Genomic DNA, 15,943 nt, shown 5'->3' on the forward strand with positions numbered 1-15,943 from the left:
GACCCATTCCTCACACACTCTGTCATGTTTCAGTTCATATCTCTGACATCTGCTAATTGCATTACACTCATTTAGTCGTAACAGATATGCTGTCTAGCTTAGATGCATTTATTTACATGTTTTGTATGAGGTTCAAATCTGTACCTTGCATTGCACATATTGTGAGTTTGTATATATGGAGAGAAGCATTTTTACTTTTACAACACACAAACGTGTAGAAATCTCACCAACGTCCCTCTTATATTATCTGTGCATATTTGAGGCTTGTCGAGGCTTGTCGAGGCTTGTTTTCATTTTGGAGTAGTGAGCATTCAAAATAGTGGCATTTATCACACTAAGTTGAGGGATGTGAAAGAATTGTGTCCAACTTTGTCTTTGAGAAGTGTTGTTTGAGGGTTTTTGGATTATAAAACTAGACTAAGTCTACACTGCATAGACTGAACTAAACCAGTAAGATGTAATAACAACGGTCATCGCCATACAATTTGGACTCATTCTGACTGTTATGAACTCATTGGGAGTGTAAAACAAAAATAAAGACTAGAATAAAGTAGCCAGGGTTCTCTGGAAATCCATGGTTAACTATTTCCTGGCCTTTTCAATGGCACGAAGTGCGCAATTCTCTGTGATTGATGTCCCAGTCAGGCAGGTAGCACTGTAGTGGTCTCTGTGACAGGACTTCAGTCACGTATCCTAAGACAAGGTGACACAGTGATTCTCAGATGCCTCTCTTTATCTCTTTTTCACTCTCTCTGTCTCTCTCTTCCCACATGTCAACTGAGGAAAAGAGGAGGGGGATCTTCTTGGAAAGAATCTGCAAGGCATGACTGTCTGCCTGTAACGAGCTGTTGAACTCCCCTGACAGTTCTGACAGTAAACTGCAATGGCGGAGGACAGATTCCTTCCTCCCTGAGAGGCAAGAGTGGATGTACGGTATTTCAAGAGTTTTCTCACTGCATATTTAAAGATGGCTCTTCTCCACAATCCATACAAAACCCGAGCAATTACAGACCACAAACCCACATATTAGCCAGGAAATAATTTAGGGACAATCAATAATTGTTTAGAAGATTACATAGACGATTCATTCGACATGTGAAAAATATGTACAGTTGGGAGGACAAGTATTTGATACACTGCCGATTTTGCAGGATTTCCCACTTAAAAAGCATGTAAGTGGGGAAAAAAGGCTTACGGGGTTTGTCATTTTTATCATAGGTACTCTTCAACTGTGAGTGACGGAATCTGAAACAAAAATCACATTGTATGATTTTTAAGTAATTCATTTTTAAGTAATAATTGCCCTGGCTGTGTGTTTCGGGTCGTTGTCATGCTGGAAGAGCCAGCCATGACCCATCTTCAATGCTCTTACTGAGGGAAGGATGTTGTTGGCCAAGATCTCGCGATACATGGCCCCATCCATCCTCCCCTCAATATGGTGCAGTCATCCTGTCCCCATTGCAGAAAAGCATCCCCAAAGAATGATGTTTCCACCTCCATGCTTCACGGTTGGGATGGTGTTCTTGGGGTTGTACTCATCCTTCTTCTTCCTCCAAACACGGCGAGTGGAGTTTTGACCAAAAAGCTCTATTTTTGTCTCATCCGACCACATGACCTTCTTCCATTCCTCTGGATCAACCAGATGGTCATTGGCAAACTTCAGCTGGGCCTAGAGATGCGCTGGCTTGAGCAGGGGGACCTTGCGTTCGCTAAAGGATTTTAATACATGACGGCGTAATGTGTTACTAATGGTTTTCTTTGAGATTGTGGTCCCTGCTCTCTTCAGGTCATTGACCAGGTCCTGCCATGTAGTTCTGGGCTGATCCCTCACCTTTCTCATGATCATTGATGCTCCACGAGGTGAGATCTTGCATGAAGCCCCAGACCGAGGGAGATTGACCGTCATCTTGAACCTCTTCCATTTTCTAATAATTGCACCAACAGTTGTTGCCTTCTTACCAAGCTGCTTGCCTATTGTCCTGTAGCCCATCCCAGCCTTGTGCAGGACTACAATTTTATTCCTGGTGTCCTTACACAGCTCTCTGGTCTTGGCCATTGTGGAGAGGTTGGAGTCGGTTTGATTGAGTGTGTGGACAGGCATCTTTTATACAGGTAACGAGTTCAAACAGGTGCAGTTAGTACAGGTAATGAGTGGAGAACAGGAGGGCTTCTTAAAGAAAAACTAACATGTCTGTGAGAGCCGGAATTCTCACTGGTTGGTAGGTGATCAAATACTTCTGTCATGCAATAAAATGCAAATTATTTATTTAAAAATCATCCAATGTGATTTTCTGCGTTTTTGTTTTAGATTCCGTCTCTCACAGTTGAAGTGTACCTATGATAAAAATTACAGACCTCTACATGCTTTGTAAGTAGGAAAACCTGCAAAATCGGCAGTGTATCAAATACTTGTTCTCCCAACTGTATCTGTACTCTGAACTTCAATAAATAAAAGTGAGAAATAATCTTTCACTTTCCCCAGACAGCCTTGACCCCTAATCAGACCAATAACTGTAATGAATATGGTCAGGCTGTGTAATAAGGACATGACAGAGAAGAGTTGCTGCTTTGCCAACAGCTTCTGCTGCTCAACGCACAGATCCAACCAAAGAGATCATTCTACCCAACATTCTTTTTCAATCAGCTGCAAATAATTGATCTGTCTGAAGCTTGGGGACTGTAGCATAAAACAAAATGGTAAATGGCATAATCTCCCCCATTAAGAAATAATAACAGATCAGTTTCATCCTCACTATTGGCATCTCTAGAGTAATTAGAGAGGGCAAAGACAAGATGGTGTGGTGACTAATGATTAATTATCACTTACTAGAGGCATTATACAGATGGCTTGACAAATGCTACAAACAGCTCTTGTGAACAATCACCCCATTCATTCCCAGTGTTTCTCCTGTCCTTCCCATCGTTTCTCCCTTAGTTGAAGTGTATTCGACAAACATTAAAGCGGAGCAGAGAGAAGGGGATACTTTAGCAATAAGGCTTAAGGGGTTGTGGGATACGGCCAATGTAACATGGCTAAGAGCTGTTCATGGGCAGGCGGCATTGCACAGTACCTGGACACAGGTCCTAGTCATGTATATTGGCAATGCACCATAAACAGCCAAGATGCCTTATTACTTTTGTAAACCGGTTGCCAATGCAATTTGCAGTAAAATGTGATGTGTCATTCCGGCGGTATATGGTCTCATATACCACGACAATCAGCCAATCAGCATTCAGGATTCAAAACATCCGGTATATAAAGAGAGATGAAGGATGAGATGCCCTGGAGGACAATGAGACAGTCGCTAGCATCACTCAGCCCTGGCATTGTGATTATACTGTCATGAAGAAGTAGAACGTTGATTCCATTACTATTATTAGCATCCAGTCTCACTTCGTGATTGATTTGATTGATTGCATGGTCTATGCTGCTGCAATATGCATGCAATAGGAAAATCTAGGACAATCTATTGTAACTTTGGTAATTTATAACTTTGAAAAATGTTATTCATATACTTTGTGCAGTTTAATTTTAAAAACATATCTGCATTCATATTTTCATCTATTTATAGTAGATAGACCTGATCAGCTATGACATTACTATTTCTACCCATTCATGAGAGACGATATACCGTGTGCCTCTCATAAACAGGGTGGAATTAAACATTTTTCAGTCATTTTGTGAGTCGAAATCTCAGAAATCAATGTTCCCTATCCCCTAAAACTAAACCTAACCCTAACTTCAATAATCTAGACTGTATGTTTCAACTTAACTTAGCTATGATCCCTAACCTTAACACTAAACGTAACCCGTAATGCCTAAACATAAAACTGCTATCATAAAAATGTATCCTAATCTCAATAATCTAAAATGAACCCTAAACCTAACCTACATTAGACCCCTAAACATTAAACTCTAGTTCTTACCCTAACCCCAGTTTGAACTTTTACTTTAAGCCGAAACCTTGAAAATTCAACAAACTCCAGTACTCCACGGGTACGAGTTTGAATCCTATGTTTTCTGGACCAACGTATCACCTCCATGGAAATGGCCAGTCATCCCCAGCTGTCCGTTTTCTGCCATTTCATAAATATTTAAAGTGCTTGCTGGACAAATACCTACCTAGGATCAGTCACAATGCTTGTTGTGGGTACCCTTCAGAGTCTTGGAAAACCAGGAGCTGAATAAGGCTACTCTGGAAGTACAAGTGAAGAAACTGGAATAGAATGTGAATGGACATTTATTTAATGAAAAGGATACTGTTTATTTGATCAATTCATAGTTATTTAGAACAACATAACAGTAATGATGCTTGTATATTATCTATTCAGGAATGCTGGGAAACAATGTTATTGTTCTTCTGGAGACTAAAATGGAGACTAAGAAAAAGGGATTGCACAGAGACTTTTAAAAATGTAATACAAGAAAAGCACCGAAACAGACATAACCTCCTGCAATAATGAAAATAATTCACAGTATGTCATTACTTTTCTAATAACCTGTTCTGTCCACCCTTAATCAACTACTGTTAAGACATTTATCAGGCAGGACACATTTACCAGGTTGAGCACATTGCAAGGCTTATCAATGTACTTTTACAGACCGTTAAAGATATACATCTGTGTAAAACCTTTTTAACATGAAGACATTTCTTCGATGGATTGCTCAATTTCTGATGCACAGTTATTTAATTATATTTTGGCAAACAATTTGATCACATTTATTCCCTATATAACGACTATATACACTTTAAGTCTCTAGTAAACATTCCAATCCTTGCCACTCTTGGTCATTGTCTTTGATACATATGGAGTAAAGAGAATGGAACATGTGGCGCCCATGCTAAGCATTAATATATGCTATGAAATAAAATGTGAGGCTATTATGAATGTTTTATGTAAAGAAAAGAATTTCATAATTCATTAAGATCTAAAAATAGTAGTACATTTTGTTCCTCCATGAGAGGAAGGGAATGGCAAGGATAGATGATATATATCACCTGCTACTAAATTATACTTTGTGTGCAATCAGAACAATCTTGTCAGCTTAGCTCTGTTACAGTATGACTGACAGATATAGATCACATCATATGAGTAAACGATACGATCTGTATCTGTCAGAAAAGTCAGGCATTTGAACATACAAATTACAATGGCATACTATTAACAGTCACTGATAGAATAGCAATTTTGAATTTGGCAGAGACATAAAATGTGCTTGGTAAAATCTATAGTTATCCATGGTTTGTTTAATTTTAAGAAGTATTCTTCAGTGCCTTTAACAAAAGTCGTAATTTTACCAAATATTAAAGTGGTTTCACATTATGGTAAATGATATTGAAGCTCACATGTTAAGTTTTTGCTTGTCTTAATTTCATTTGCTAGACCTCTGCAATATTGAATTGTACGGAAACCCCATCAATAATGTATTGGTCGTTCCATTGAATGACCCCTATTCTTGTCTTGAAATATGATGCCTCGAATCTCACACTGGAAAGTTATGTTAAATAATATTCACTTCAGCTTCAAAGGTTATTTTAGTTCCAAAGCTTCCATCTAGACACAATATCAAATATATATTTAAAAAAATCATTGCCCATATTTTTTTAAGTATTTAAATGCACGTTTTCTCAAACATATTGTTTGCCAATTTTTGCATGTGTTTTCCTATGTATTTAATGATAATATTTATATTTTTCATATGGCTCACATTTCTCCTATCTTTAACATTTCCAAGGACTTCTGTGTAGGTTCTGTTTGGAAGCACCCTTTTTTTTTTTAACAAATATCCTTACTCAGCTAAGACGTCAGGATGAAGGCATATCTGTGGGGAGTAGTGTTTTATTCACCTTGCTTACATTTTTTTTAGGTTGTTTTGTTTCAAAAGCAAACTATACAGAATTGACAAAAATATAAACTTGCTGTCCCAATATTTATGGAGGTTCACAGTATAGAATTGGGTCCCAATATATTTGTATCTCTCTGTAAAGTGCAAAAAACCTGTTCATAATAAATAATACATGTACCGTGTTATGCAAAATGTTTATATTAATACTAAAAACCCCAGTAACAGAACACTGTGAAGGTACATTATAATGTGTTTCTAGACAGTTTTACATTAATGTAGGTCATGAATTGTGAACAATAATGAGATTTTTGTTTGCATGTATTCAAACTAAGATTTACAAATCATGTCGGGCAAAAAATTATGTAAAACACAACCGAAACTGCAAGCAACCCAAATACTTGGTAGAGTCATATGCTTTATCAAAGAAATTGGATACCTTGAATATTGGACCAAATGCTTAACTTCATGCAAAACATTTGAACCCCCAAAATAGGAGAATTTATATCCAAACGTGCTGTCAATTCTAAATGCTTTTCCAGCTATGGATGAAACATACCGTCAAAATAACTTTGACCATAGTCAAAGTCATTACACCATTTCAAATAAAAGAACTGTAAGAATGTAGAGGAACAACTAGAGATCCTGGTAGGATCTCTGGGCAAAGAAAGGAAAGCAGTGGGAATGATATGAAGCTTAATGTATGCAGTTAAAAGTAAGCTTGCCATTCAAACCAGGACAACCTTCATCAGATTAATGCAACCATCCTAAAATACTAAAAAATGCCCCATAATATCACATAAATGTCTTACTGATTTTAATATCTCCTTTTTATCACATTGGATTTAAAATGGGCAGAAAACTAAATACTTTTGTTACCGGCGGGGAGATTTGCAAGCCCTCTCTGTTGGAAGAAAGGCTTTTCCCTAAGGAGCTGTCCTGACGCTGGCTCCTTTCTAGCTCCACAGTTTCGTCATCCACATTCCACATCTAACTCCTGTTTACATGGAAAAATGTAAGATTTGGACTGTTACTCCTGTCAAGTCTTCCATTATCCAATTATACAATGTGCTCTCAGTTTGCTATTGCGCTTACAACTCACAGCCCTGTGAGCCTACTGAAATAAATTGGTGTTAAAGTAAGTGTCACAGGACATACAGAGATGTGTAACTATGAGCACATTGCTATCAGTAATAGCTCAGCACCAACCTTGTGTGTCTTTTTCCTATTCCCCCCCAAAATGTGACATGGACTAAATATTTTGCTTGACAATTCCCTTAAAAGCCCAAACCTGTGCAAAAATAACCAACAATGTGGGATTGCCAATGACACTGGCTTATAGCCTGTTAATGAAACAGAACAGCCAATGTTATTCTGTCATATGATGGCACCAGTCCAGATGTGTTAACAATGGGACAATGAGTAGCACTTTATTCCAGATGTGTTCATGTGAATGTTTTCAAGTGAGAACCATTTGCAAGGATTATTAACGGTTTCTGGTTAAGGTTTAAACAGTACTGTGGAAAATTGTCATGTACATTGTGTAATTTATGTAAGCATATTCAATTCATAACCTTGATTACGTTTAGGTTTAAACATATTTGTCTAGCCAGGGCTTTGTTTTAAAACCATGTTTCATGTCATCATTCTTCACATTGTAAGGTCATCTCACACTGACAGACATCTACTGATCCCAGGGCTCAGGCATTATCTTGGTGAAGGTGAGTAGGTGACCAGAACACAGAGACATTCATTAACAATAAAAAGTGTAAACTTCCCAACCAGTGTGGTTTCACTGCAGCTATGACTACCCCCCCTACTAAAAGGATCGGAGACCTGGACATTTTGGCATCTCTGTGGCCTGAGTCAGAAACGTGGAGATCCCATTAAATTACTGAGGGCTATTTCATATTCCTTTACGTTCCAGATTGGGATGACATGGTAGCCATTTGTTCAGGAAGAAATCCAAACAAGTCTAATTCAAATGCATTGCAGTAGTGATGGATTTCCAAATTTTACTTAGTAGGGGGAAAAACTAAAGCATGTGACTTTTGAAACAAATGGAATTATTGTCAACCTATCATCAACTGGTTTTCTGACAATGTATCACTGTGGACGACTGCTAGAAATGGAATTTTATTACAATATTGCCACACTTCCAGTTAATTTCCACAATTTATGGAATCATTCCTCAAACAAAGATATGATCTAATTCAATGTTTTACACAACATTTTATAACAGCTCTGGCTAAACTTTGTTGCCCAAACTGCCAGACTTCTTATCCAAGCATAAAAAAGGCTTATGTCCGTTCTAGTGTTAATTCCTAATTATATGATTGCAACAGTGAAGGCAGGACCAAACCCAATGTGTATCAAGTCAACCCTCAATGCCAATGCTCCAAAACCTCCCAAGCTCTATGACAGTGCTTATAACCTTTAAATCATACACCAAGTTCAGGACATACAGTAATTCGCTTGTAGATGCTTAGGACAGTTATTTTGACTGAGTAATAACTCCTGGGAATAACTGCATTGATTATATTCATCTGAAATTACTCTCCTCCTTGAAGAAAACAGATGACTTGAAGGCATAAAATTCTGTTTGGTTAAGATATGGGAGAAAGGTACATTGTGAGCATATATTGATGATGCAATATATTATCAATATAACGCTTGGAGCACTCAAGGATTTGGAGTTTACAACAGCTGTTACATTTATTGGATAAAATAGCAGCAACAAGGCTTTCATTCACAGCTACGGAGAGCAATACATCTGAAACCATATTTCGCAGGAAAACATAGGAGAGGGGCACTAAAATATCTACTTGAAAGAAGCATGAATGTATACAAATCATTTTCTGTTTACATCTTCAAATTAATGAATCTTCAATGACAAGTGGTGAGGTCAGTGGCTGGTAGGTGCTAGCTTTTATCAAAGCCAGATTTACTCACAAATACACATTGATGAAGCTCAAGTTCCCCATAAATGTCCATTCTGTACATAGCTCCAGCAAACCTGATTGACCATGGCTATCCAACATTTTCACAGTATGTAAACCCTTATGTACCCAATGCTTAACAAGCATCGGTCTTCCAGGGTGACAGCAAATATCACATCATACTAAATTCACAGTAGATAGGAGTTTAAGTATCTCATACAACTGTCAGAAGCAGATCTGCCCTGAAGGCAGAAATATATGGTATTGGGTGACTCAATGTAGAGGGCAGAGATTACATTCCTACTAAATACATTTAAGTGATGGTTGATGTTTTGGGTTACAGTAGATAACGGTTAGGATAAGGGTTAGAGTGTAGGGCAAGGACCAACACTGACCTTGGTCAAATCTCTTCTTAGGCATTCAGCTCAGTTCAACTTCTACCTGCACAATCACGCACTCAAATACACAGGGTTGGCCCTATCCTTTTGTGAACCCTAGGCAAGATTTGGTCTTTTAATTAAGGTTTTTGTTATGTAAGTCTTTTCTATTTCCTCCATCTTATGGAGGAGGTAGACAACATCTGCACCTGCTTATTTCCACCATTTTATCATATGAAGGTAGAAAGCATCCACACCTGCATTTTCCCCACAGGCAGTTACAGTTGTCTGGTGGCCCGAAAACCTGTCCCCTCAACCCCATCCTCTCTTTCCTTCTCCAGATCATATTTGGAGACCCACCTTCCCACCTTCTTCCTGAACTCTCTCAACAACTCATCCCTGACCACTGGCTGCGTCTGACTTCAACATGGCCCCTCAAGACACCAACACTGACCCTTCTGATTGTCAAAAACGATCGACCGGTACCTCTTCTATCTTTTCTTTCCAAAACAATTGAGTGTGCTGCCTCTGACCAACACTCCTGTTAATTATCTCAGAACCAATCAGTCAAGCTTCAAGACGGGTCATTCCACCAACACTCTGGCGCTCTGTGTCACAGAGGCTTCACATGCTGCTCAAACTGACTCTCTCTCCCTTTGTTCTAATCCTCTTAGATCTATCTGCCGCCTTCAACACCATGAACCACCACATCGTCCTCTCCACCCTCCAGGGTTCGGTACCTTAGGCCCTACACACTCTCGGGTTGCTTCCTGGCAGGCTGCTCCTACCATGTGACTTGTAGAGAATATTTGTCCGCCCTGCTAGTCTTTCAAAGCCAAACGATACTTCCAAAACCTTGATTTGAATGTAGCAACAGCTCCCAGTTCTAAGATTCTACTGGATGTTACATTTCAAGGAAACTCCCTTGCACATCCGTTGAAGGCGTGGCACAGTAACTGTAGTGTTTGCAGATTCTTTCTTCATTGTTTACACCTCTTTTATATTTAAGTGGAGAACCGCAACAGGAGCTTCATACTGCTTTAGAAAATCCATCACTCATCCATCACTCAGCATACAGGTGCTGAAGAGAAATGTCTCTGTATGGAGGAATGGTCTGAAATCCCCTCTAATGTGTTCTCCAATTATAGGAAAATGCTCAGTGCTATTATCATTGCAAGGGGAGGGTGTTCCAGGCACAGGACTATCAATCACACTTAATTATTTGGGGAAATATATTTATAATTTCACATCTGTGCTAAAGAAAGGTTAAGTTAAAGACTAGTAGATTCAGACAGGGTCTCACAGGATGTTTAAACTTAATAAATACATTCCTTTTATTTTCTAGTCAATGCAGACTGCTCATTATCTTGATCACTAAATAGATAGAAAGAGACAGTATTTCCTGATAAAGACATGCTTCTTCTCGCTACTAGAAAGGGCCAAGCTCTGGCACTTCTTCAGTTTAACTTCTGGGATGTAAATGTTTCATGGAGATGGATCATTTGAAATATGCCCCTCTGAGACTGAAGCAATCATGACTAGGCTCTATGTTTAAGATCTCTCTCGTCCTAATTAATTTGCCCTGTGGAAAGAGAGTGTGTATTGTCTAAATGTTTTCTGAGATCATTAGTAGTTAAAGGCATATGGACATGAGAAAATAAGCTAAAGTGGTTTAGAGATATTTTGTTGAAGTAATATATAGTTCAGTTTTGAGCAGAATGGAAGTTTCACAGGAAGATCAGCACCTGTAATTTGAACAGTTAAGACCATAAGGTTGTTCTTTTAACTATACCCCAGTAATAAGTTATATTTGTGAAAACTGAAGACAGCAGAAATGATCAATTAGCTTGCCAAATATAGATATTGTCTTAGGTATATTGTTTTAATGTCAGTTTATGTAACCAGTCTCGCATGTCTGTTGTATTCCCTGGCTCCATATGGATGTTGTAAAGCATCATAGTAAACTTACTGCAATGTTGAAAGAGAGTCTTTCAGAGGGCAGTTCTACAGGCTTCATGCTACCTCTCTTACATTCAAAGGGCATCAGCATCCCGCCACAAGGCTTAAAACGACTGGAGATCAAAGGGGCTTTCAAACAGCAGGGTTACCAAGATGGACAGATTGCAAAGGAGACATCTGAAAATGGTTGAACATTAGCATACTGATATGTGAGTCAATAACTTTCTAATCTAATGGTACTGTACACCCCTTTGGGATGATAAATTACCACAGCCAAAATACAGTTTCTAAATATCTGAGGAATGTTCACTAGATTTAGACTAGATTTTGCATGGTCGCATTCACAACTATCGACCAAAAAACAACTTTTGGTTGCTAATCCTGCCATGGATTTTAAGGTGAATCTATACTGCCTATTACATGGACAGGGAAGCATATCCCATTATAAGAAGTGCTTGTGTTACATCATGTGCCATTAAATGACATTCGTTTGATTATTTGGGTCTCTGCTCTCTGTATCAATGTGCTTTTGTCATCATCTCAAGATTAAAGGAATTATGTTCATAATGATTACAGAAGAAGATACCGGGGTATCGGTTTTCTCTATTGAAACAAACGGTCCAGCTCTTACGCATCTTGTCAGACGGTATTAATACTTGACTAAAACAGTTTTAGTAATGCAGTTTAGTGCCTTAGGTTATGCCTTGATTTGATTTTCATTACCAACTACCTTCATGGTACTCGCTGTAAGTTCTAATCAGTCGGTGCAATCAAATAATCAGAACCATGTAAGGAGACTTCGGGTGATTTCCTAGGGTTTGTGAATTACTCAACAAGACCATTTGCATTTCATTTAGTCACAAAACCGTGTGATTTTTTTTAAATACATTTTTATCAATTGCCCTTTGGCAGTCTCTCGCTTAAAGGTAAACTTTGCAGGACTCCGATGTCTCACTGAAAGTGTTGTTTTCACTTGAAACTATAAACACAACCATGGGCTGGCCTCTTCCCTCTGCATTGGAGTGTGTTAAAACCATTAGCAAAGACATACACAGAGCCAGATAGTCTACCGGATGTATAACTCTAAAGCAGAGCTCACAATATCCTCTCGCCCTGTACAGAGGAAGCCCAGTGGTCTTCTCATTGATAAAACATCTGATATTAATGTTGTTTTTTTCTTTTCCAAAACATAAAATATATTACAACCAGAGTAAACGTATTAAGCCTATAAAGGTATTTAGGCTTCACCCTTTGCCAAAGATTAAATAGAGGTTCAAAGGCAGACATATGGGGCATTCAGTTCATTTTCAGAGCCCTTCACATTTTATTGGGAATTGTAAATAGATTAATACAGATTTTTTTAAATCCATATTATATTTAAGCTGTAATGTAACAAAATGTGGAAAAAACTTTCAGATTGCACAGTAGGTGCATGGAAGGTGCATGGCAAATGTCATGATTTCACAAATGTCATTATTTCACAAATATCATTATTTCACATGCGCACTTCACAGAGTAGGCTCGCCCTAAAAGGAACATGCTGGAACGTATCAATATTGTCCAGTAGGACGTCGTTAGCTTGTGCTAGGTATCATCAAGGGAGTACCCAGTGTCAAACAGTAAAACTGAAAATGTTTCAGAGATATAAGTACAAAACATAAAATCTAAAGGTGTAATATAGCCTCATAGCCTGACCCTGGATTTAATTATAAGTTATACCCATATACTGTATTTATCTATTGTATGAGAACATAAAACCCTTTAAATCATGTACTGCAGATGTTTACATCTCACCTGAGCTTTGATCCGCAGGTTCCCCTGACTGCACAAACTGTGTAAATCTATGTCTTTTATTTGGCAGGTCATCAATCATTTTACTCCTCCAGCGAGACACCTTTTTTCAGTCTTTATGTGAGAATCATGGGAAAGCTGGGAAAGCTATTCAGAAGACAAAAAAGAAAATATTGGCTAGCATAAAGTTACATTAATGGGATGAATAGGCTACGTTAGTTTAACCCAAAGTGCATGCCAATGTTTCCAGTGAGAACATTGTTTTTCCTGGGGCCCAATGTTTTTACTGGTAAAGATAAAACTGCATGACAAAGGGATTAAACAATTATTTAATGTAACCTATGACGGGACTATCTAGTTTTAGAAAAATGTATGGCTATTAAAAAACTGCTGGCATTATATATAATGTATTTTAAAGTTAAACCCTATCAAATGGCAGCAAGCTTACTGGTTTGTTTATAAGGAGGGACAGCTATAGTATAAAAAAGGCTGGTTTATAGTTGATGATTAACATAAGAGGATATGTAAAATTACAGCCAATGTGCAATGACAATATATTTAATATCAGAAAGAATTCACTTCCATAGTACAAAAAAGTATGAAAATGTATGCACTCACGAACGTAAGTTGATCTGCATAAAAGTGTCTGCCAAAAAAAATCTAATGTAAATGTAACGTAAAATATGTGAGCAAGCTAAAAGAAACATCAGCTCTTACCAGCTGTTCTGGGGAAAAAGTTCTTAAATATTAACTATGCCAGCACAGGTGAAACATGCTGATGAACACATCCTGACTAAAAACACAGCTTGTTGGACCAGCCAAAGAGAAAAACATATTTAGACCACACTTTAAAAACAGTTTTTCTAAAAACATTCCTTCCAACTTTTTCTCCTGCTCAAAGTATTTTAGTTGTACCACTACCATGTGTTGTCATGCAACCATGCAAAATGTATGCTAAGCGTAAGCTGTGACAACAAGGCATTTGTTGGCTGTCACTGGGCGTGCTTCTGAACATCCCAGCTGAGTTAATGTCTACTCGCAAAACAAGCAGACATCCTAACCTATACGGTTATGCATGCTCGTCAGACAACAAAATAAGAAATCCATTGTTGGAATTAAATCAATATACTCCAAATCAATATATTTATGTCAAGATACTCCAAAGAAGCCCAGGCCTTATTGGTTATAGGCAGTAGGAACAAAAGCAACATAATGTAGTTCATCAAAAAGAGTGAGAAGGAAGCAGTCAGATCCATGTAAGAACCCCCGTAAACCTCCGGAGACGGCCACGGTCGGAGTTGAATTCTGCGTCACGCCCACTTTCTTAAACTCCCTTCGTGAGCTCTGTGTAATATATCCGGGTGCCAATGGAGTCTCTTCCCCCAGTGGAGGGTTCTGAGTCGGTCTATGTCTAACTCAGTTTTCCTCTGGTCCTCCTAATCAACACTGTTCCTCCCACACTGCTACACTAATTGGGAATCTCCGTCAGACAGGTTGCAAACTCTGACATAATCTCCATCCCCACGGTGGTGCTGCCTGGATGAGATGTGATCAAACCGTAACGGCTCGGTCTGGTCCACTGCCGTTACCGAGGTGAGGCATGAGAAGATAATAAGGATGTAGTTTGGAGGATTCAGTGTGAGAAGGTTTAAAACTGCTACAGGCTGCCTGCACAGTGCTCTAGAACGTATGTCTTAGGCTAATGGAGGGACTTGTTATAAGCAGGGACTTGTTATAAACCCGTTATAATTTTAACTTTCACCGAGGCAACAGTAAATGTTGTCCCCCATGGATGATGCAGCGCCCCCACATGGCCCCCAAACGGCCCCCGGGTGATTGAGCGTTACTAATGAAGTCGGGGGCCCAGTGTTGTCTGAGATATTGTGTGACAAACACACTTCACTTGGTTTCTGTAATGTATGATTCCAACCTCCATAATGTCAGGAAAAACTATTGTGCTTTATGATTTTTCTCCACCACCTGAATGCAGGGATGCCAAATTCATGTCAAAACAAAATACTAGCATAGCCTGGCTTTTGAATGCTTGGAAAAAAATAATAGATGGATACTGAAGCATTCATGCTTGTGACCAATGAAGTGCCTGTGCAAATAACGTATTGGCCTGACAAGTGTATTGGTACCATCGTTATTCATTGTTAACTAATGCACGTACATGGGAAATAAGTAGCTATATTGGTGTGGCAACAGCTGCACCACTACATTTTATTCAAGCATGTCACAACATGCTTGCAGGATTGTCAAACTGCATTAGCCAAAATTATTAGCATATCACAAAAACAAACTGAAAGATGACATGAATGTAAGTGTCATAGGATCACAAAATAGACATAAGCAGCAGCACCTACATTATTTCTGCTGGTGGCTACGTCATCAAAAGCTTTTTAGTCCCAGAACTACGATGCCATATGCTTCCAATGAGAAAATGGCAAATAACATTTGTTGCAAGGCCAATGTTATTCAATTTTAAAGACTCGCGTGGTCCCTAATATCAATTAAAACCCTTAAACTATGGTAAGCAACACACTGTGTTCCTTTCATTTTTATATAGGCTTGCTGTCCTTCTTTAACAGTGTGTTCATTAAAGGCTGTGAGATAAGACTGATTGGACATGGAACAGTCTGCCTGACTGACACAGCCTGGCCTTCTGTCTAGTCCCAGCCAGCTGGCAAAGCAAAGCCATGGTCACAGGGAAATCATCCATGCAGTCTGCTTTTTTTTCTTAGGTAATTCCCCTCACTCTAAAGCTTAGATTAACTGTCCAGCAACATTTTCACTTTTAAATATGTAATTAATCAATATACCTTTTCGGTCTGTAGAGCCAATATCCATTTATTCTTTACACATTGTCTTTACTCGTAGAGAAGAGGCTACTCTGGTTAACTTTATAAAGTTATAATCTGATTCCTAAATACAGGTGGCCAGAGAAAATCTCCCTAGTACATTGTTTCTCAAACCTCTCCAGGGACCCCCAGCCTCTCCATGGCGCCTGAATCAAGTTGTCAACTAATTTC

At 38.6% G+C, this 15,943-nt stretch overlaps 1 long non-coding RNA gene across 1 annotated transcript; it reads left to right on the top strand.

The window, feature by feature from the left end:
- The first annotated feature begins 845 nt into the window (after positions 1 to 845).
- Positions 846 to 10,084, top strand: LOC105017733. Its single transcript, XR_828535.3, has 4 exons — positions 846 to 928; positions 7,508 to 7,566; positions 9,503 to 9,643; positions 9,836 to 10,084. It is a non-coding gene; the product is annotated as an uncharacterized LOC105017733 (long non-coding RNA).
- The last annotated feature ends 5,859 nt before the right edge of the window (positions 10,085 to 15,943 follow it).

Source organism: Esox lucius, chromosome 18 (genome assembly GCF_011004845.1).
Source record: "Esox lucius isolate fEsoLuc1 chromosome 18, fEsoLuc1.pri, whole genome shotgun sequence".
Lineage (NCBI taxonomy): Eukaryota > Metazoa > Chordata > Actinopteri > Esociformes > Esocidae > Esox > Esox lucius.